Consider the following 6,685-nt stretch of genomic DNA (forward strand, 5'->3'; position numbering starts at 1 on the left):
CTGGCGCGCAGCTTTCAGTTTGAAACTCACTGCTTTGCCTTCTCCTTTTTGCCTCTGGGCTGTCCCCGTTAAATTCTCCATTAAACCTTTTAAGATTTTTTACTCTCTCAACATTCACTGGAGTTCGCTCGATAGCTCTTGCTTGTAGCTTCCATTTACGCTTTTTTATTTTTTTCTGTGTTGCGTAAGTTCTAGCAGTTTCTCCTAGGCCTGATTCAGCATGAGGTTCATTTGGGCTTTCCTTAACTTGGGCCTGACTTCCTTGATAGTACTGAAACTCTTTTTCCTTTTCTTTTTCTTTTTCATTTTTATTTGGTGCATTTCCGTCTCTGAAATCCCGCTCATTTGCATTTTTGATTTCTGTTGCACTGCCCCATGCTTTTGTTACATGTTCAGATGCAGCTGGGCACACCAGCTTTTGGCCACTTTTTTCTGACACTTTTGAGAAAACCACCTCAACCCCTTTTGGACTGCCTGCATCTGAATCGGGTTGGTGTCGGGTTGACCCACCTTTGCTATCTTCTTCACTGCTTTTGTTCACCAGTTGTAGCTCCCTCCCTGAGTTTTCCTGAGCTTTTGGCTGGGATTGCATATTACGCCTTTGGTTATCATCATTCATCTTCCATCGTTCTTTCCCTTTATTCAACTTTAGTTTTTCTGCATTTGTAAGTGCTTTCAACCATGGTCCATAAGCCATCTCATCTCTAGTTTGACCTTTATACTGGTTACACTCCCTAAATTGATGCCCAACACGGCCACATACATAGCAAAAATCCGACAGCTTTTCGTATAGAACCGGCATAAAGATTTCTTTCTTTTTTCCATCCCCTTGTTCGGCCTCACAACTTTCTTTTTCCATGTCTCCAATCTCCACTACTCTTTCATCCTCCTCTGGTTCCAAACTTAAAATCTTTACTAGGGGTTTTGTTACATCAACCGAGACTCTTAGCCTTGCATACTTGCCTATGCACTCTCCTTCGGCATTGGTACCCACTTCCTCTACCTTTCCAATTTCTTTCCCAAATTCTCTAATTGTTTCCTCATTCATACACATAATGGGAACATTATGTACTTGAACCCAAAAAGATGCATGAGAAAAGGACTGCTTTGTTACCTCACCCAGGCCAGTTGGTTCAATCAAAACCATTAGAGCTCTATTGAAGTGCCATGGACCCCCTGTTAAGATCCGTTTCTTGTCCGCTTCAGTTGCAAACTTGAACATGAAAATGTTATCCCCCAGCTCCTCGATCCTTACTTCTCTCACTGTTCTCCACACCTGAGACATGGCTGACCTTAGCCCTTCTAAGTTTACTTCTCTATTATGTAGCACCTTTCCCAGTAAGCAACCAGCAACAATTTTTTCTCCCTTCAGCTTCATATTTCCTCTGAAGTTCACTTTTCCCTTTGTTTCTCCATTCAAAAAGATTCCTTTACATCTTCGGATTAACTCTTCTGTATCCATTTTTTGGCTTCCGCAGTTAGGAGCAGAAAAGGCCCCTCACCCAGGCTAAACAGAGCTCCTAATTTGAGGTTGACTGAAAGACTTTGCTATTTCAATACTTTTGAAGAAAACCCATAGAGCAGAAAAAAACAGCTCCCCGAGATTGAACTTGAGACAGGGCAGCAAAATAAAGATAAATGGTAATAAAAACAAGAAATTTGAAGATAAGAAACCCAGCTTTATGTGGGTGACAACAAGAGCCACGAGAGCTCACTTTTTAACACCCATTCTGTTCTTCAGAGAAGAAAGAGGGAGAGCAACTCTAACACTTTAAAAATCATGTTTTGTTTTCCATTGAAATTTGAAAATTTTAAATTAGGAAATGCTTGAAGCAAGGAAATAGAGCGAATAATGGTATAGCTCAGTAATATCACATCCAAGCAACTGTCCAAAGGATATAATTAGCTTATTCACCCAAGCACCATTGTTGGATTGGACTAAAGGAGACTAAATTTAAATTTAATCCTATAATTATAGAATTAATAATCTTAATTTACACATGAATTTAGTTGGGATAAGATTAAAGAAAAGAGTTGTCCATTTATAGTACTATCATTTATATCATTACAGCAATACTAATGCAAGCATTATCAAAACAGATGCTAAAGAATTAATTATAATAAAATAATACTATTTGTTGGAAAATATTCCAATCACAGATTTAATCCTGATCAATCCTGATTTGCTGCAAGATCCTCTGGTTGATTAACAACAGAAACTCTTTCTATAAAGTAGAGAGAAATTATAAGAAACTACAACAACCGTAAATGAAGAACATAAACTCAATACTGCATATAACACTTCACCCAATTCCAATAAACCTCCCAACGACAGCCACTTCCTTGTCCAAGAATCGTTTTCAAGCTACCTGCTTCCTCCAAATTTCTTCAGTTTCATGAAAACTCAGCAAACACACCTTAGTTCTCTTCCGCTGCACTCATTCTTTTCTTTTGTTCTCGTTTCTTCTCTCTCTTTTGTTTAATACCCACATTACTTAATAACATAAGCTTCCACTATAGCACTACCAATAACTAATACAATTCAAATATAAAGGGGTTGTCCAAGTCTACAATTCTTGTCCAACTTAACTCAGTCTTCAAAATATTAAAAGAGATAAGGACATAAGAAAATCGGGATGTTACAGGAGCAGGCTGATAGAGATCCAACCCCCTGGCATAGTGCTGATGGATATGTATTAAATTCATAATTGGGAAATAGAGATAATCCAGATGACACAAAGGATGTTATGGTGGAAAATAAATTAGACTGCTTGCAAAGCTGCACGTGGTCATTTGCAAACCAAATACCTGGTGCAAATTGTTGAGTGTTAGAAAATGCATATTTATAAAGGAGAAAACCGTCATTTTACATTTCAAGTCTTACTAACAACCCTTACTTTTATGTATTTAACCTTCTTGTGATTTAATTACATGTGTTTTATTTTAATTAAATATTTTATGTATTTTAGGGGCATTATAGTCATTTCACAATAAAAGAGAGATCAGACGGCAAAACGGACATCACTTTTGAACTCAGGACGGTCGAAAACCTTAGGAGGAGCATAAAAGGAAAAATGGCACTATTTATATGTACCGTACTATTCACGTGTACGGTAGTAACTACGTTACTGTTCACAACACTATTCACAACACTGTTCACATAGACGGATCGATGACGTGGCATTGACCGATGATGTGGCATTGACTGATGAGGTGTCACGATCCTGTTGGGCTAAAATTCTTATGTACTATTGATGGTGACGTGGCAGCATATCAGTGGATAAAAAATCTCGCGTACGGTACATGCATCACACAGGATTATTTTCAACCAAACCGCATTACTGTTCATCCAAGTCAAACCGTGTTACTGTTCATCCGCGTGGTCAAACCGTGGACTGTTGACTGATGACGTGGCGCAATCCTGACGTCCAAACTGTTTTTAATCCGATGGCCATGATTTACTCCATATATCTATAAAAAGGGGGCCTCCCCCCCCTAATTTGATATCTCTGAATCCATTTTTGGGATCCATTTTCTGTAATTCCCTCTCCATCTTGTATTTTCTTCGTATTTTAATAAATTCCCATTTTGCCCCTAGTTCAACTATGAGTGGCTAATTTTCTTTCAAGCTTGGGTTGAAGGTGAAGTCTCAACATGTGTCATGGGCTTAATTTGGTAAATTTATTTTCTCTTCCCCTCTAATTTTTGTGGATGTTTTGACTTCTCGTCGACAAATAATAATAGTCTTGTCTAGATACCGCCTTGGTTACACCGGCTCTCTAGTATAAGGTTATTATTATTTAGCACGATAAGCCCTTAGCACCATATTGATTAGAGTGTGGTTCATGAGGTGTGGATTCCCCCCTCATGATTTAATTGGCATTAATACGGATTATTTAGCCTATGATGCATGTTGATACGGATCCAGATACCCAAGTACGTCAATTTAATAGATTTTCTCTTCAATTTATTCTCTCCATTGCAATTCCAATTTTAGAATTTATTCTCGCCATTTTAATTTAAGTATTAGCATATTTCAAATCATTTCCACCATAAATCCAATCACCCATTTACAAAATTAATTCTATATATAATTAAAATCCACCTCCTCGTGGGATCGACACTCGTCACCATTAGTCTATACTACAATAGATTCGTGCGCTTGCGAGTACATTAAAATTTGCACAACAAGTTTTTGGCGCCGTTGCCGGAGAGGTAAGTAATTTTAATTCATAGAATTAATTTTTGTGAATAATTTCTTTTATTTGTTTTCTTGTATTTTTTTTAATTAAAAAAAAAGAAAAAAAAGTGAATCTACATATAAAGGTTAGTATTTCTTTTCTTTTTCTCTTCTTTAACATTTTGTAATTTAATTTTCAATTTATTTTTCTTTGTAATTTTTATTTTATTTTATTAATTTAATTTTTAGTTAATTTATTTCACGTATTTATTTTTGTGTATTTTTATAGAAAGGTTGTAATAGCGCAATAAGGTTAGTATCGTAATTTCTCCCTCTTCTTTATTTTTATTTGTTTTGTTCCCATCTTTATTTTTATTTTATTTGTCTTGCATGCATGGTCGTAGGTCATTATTACCTAATCTTGAACCTATAGACCTTGAACTTGAGAAAACACTTCGCACACAAAAACACATTAAAAATAAATTTGGAATGGATTTACAAGCACCACAAGAGAGGCCATTTAAGGACTATTTTAGTCCCTTAACTAATTTGAGCACATCATGCATAAGATACCCAAATGTAGCTGCTAGGAGTTTCGAATTAAAACCTAGTGTGCTAAATTGTCTCCCCACATTTTATGGCCTAGAAAATGAGGATCCATATAATCGTCTGAATGATTTTCATGCCATTTGTCAAACTTTTAAATATGAAAATTTTTCAGACGATGATGTTAAACTTAGACTATTCCCATTTTCTTTAAAGGATAGAGCTCGTTCATGGCTTAATACATTGCCTGCTAATAGCATTGCATCATGGGAACAAATGGTTACAAAATTTTTGAATAAATATTTCCCAGTGCATAAAACCAATGCTATTCGCAGGGAAATCTCGGAGTTTACCCAGAGAGAGGACGAGCAATTTTTCGAAACATGGGAGCGTTTCAATGGGCTACTCTTGAAGTGTCCACATCATGGGTACGAGAAATGGCACCAATGCCAATACTTTTTGGAGGGATTATTGCTGAATGTGCAAGAATGGCTAATGGCAACAAGTGGAGGAGAGCTAATGTCAAAAAGTGCATCAGAGATTTGGGAATTCTTCCAGCGACAAGCGGATAATTCCCAACAACGGAGTCGATCACTCAGGAATACTAGAAGAATTAAGGGAGTAAATGAGGTTCACATTGGCGAATTAAGTTCAGAAATTAAAGAAGTCAAAGCGATAATTGAAGGTCTCTCTCGACAAATAGCATCATTATCGACTGCTAAATCAACAGAGCCACATGACCATGACTCATACTCAGATCAAGCCAATGCCATAGGTGTAATGAGAAAACCATCGAATTACAACCCATACTCCAACACATATAACCCTGGATGGAGAGACCACCCCAATTTTTCATGGTCTCAAGGATTCCAACAGAATGGACCAACAGCTCCAGCTCCACCAATTCCACAAAATCCTCAAGCCTTTCAGCCACCATTTAGACCATACAATCAGAACCAGAACTACTCTCAACCCAGACCATGGGAGGATGCATTCCAGAATTTCAAAAATCTTACTCACTCCACGATTGAGCAACAGAATCGCACCATTGATGGACTACGAAATGAGTTGAGAGCAGGCTTCAATTCACAAGCCCAATCAGTTTCAAGCCTCGAGAAGATGGTAGGACAACTTGCTTCTTCAGTTCAGACCTTGGCAATGACTGTTGAGAAAGGCAAGTTTCCAAGTCAACCAGTGCCTAATCCTAAAGGAGTACATGAAGCAAGTACTAGTTCACCACAGCAACATGGAGAAGTCAAAGCAGTAATGACCTTGCGAAAAGGAAAGGAAGTCGACAACAAAGTAGAGATGCCGGTGACAAAAGAAAATCAAATTGTACCTGTGAATGTTGAGGACTCATCACCGGAGGAGAAAGAAGAAACTAACCCACGAGAATATGTTCCCAAAGCTCCATTTCCTCAGAGGTTAGCTAAAGGAAAAAAAGGAAAATCCACAGGTGAGATTCTTGAAATCTTCAAACAGGTAAGTGTTAACATCCCTTTGCTAGATGCTATTAAACAAGTTTCATCTTATGCCAAGTTTCTTAAAGACCTTTGTACTAAAAAGAGAAATATGCATGTTCAAAAGAAGGCATTTTTAACAGAAAACGTTAGTTCTATACTCCAACATAAAATTTCTTTAAAATGCAAAGACCCAGGCTCCCCCACTATCTCATGTAGTATAGGGAACCACACAATTGAGAATGCTTTGTTGGATTTAGGAGCTAGTGTAAATCTTTTGCCTTACTCTGTATTCGTGAAACTTGGACTTGGAGAATTACACCCAACTCCAGTGGTGTTACAACTCGCAGATCGGTCCACGAAAATACCTCGTGGTATTGTGGAGGACGTGCTTATCCAGGTAGACAAGTTTTATTTTCCTGTTGATTTCATTGTAATTAACACTCAACCAATACAGGACTCGAGGAAGCACATCCCCATTATTCTAGGCTGACCTTTC

At 37.6% G+C, this 6,685-nt stretch overlaps 1 non-coding gene across 1 annotated transcript; it reads right to left on the minus strand.

The window, feature by feature from the left end:
* Window positions 1-5,053: 5,053 nt before the first annotated feature.
* LOC127900481 (small nucleolar RNA R71) lies at window positions 5,054-5,157 on the minus strand. Its single transcript, XR_008052664.1, has one exon. It is a non-coding gene; the product is annotated as a small nucleolar RNA R71 (small nucleolar RNA).
* Between the last annotated feature and the right edge of the window lie 1,528 nt (window positions 5,158-6,685).

The sequence above is a fragment of the Citrus sinensis genome, chromosome 2 (assembly GCF_022201045.2).
Source record: "Citrus sinensis cultivar Valencia sweet orange chromosome 2, DVS_A1.0, whole genome shotgun sequence".
NCBI classification, from domain to species: domain Eukaryota; kingdom Viridiplantae; phylum Streptophyta; class Magnoliopsida; order Sapindales; family Rutaceae; genus Citrus; species Citrus sinensis.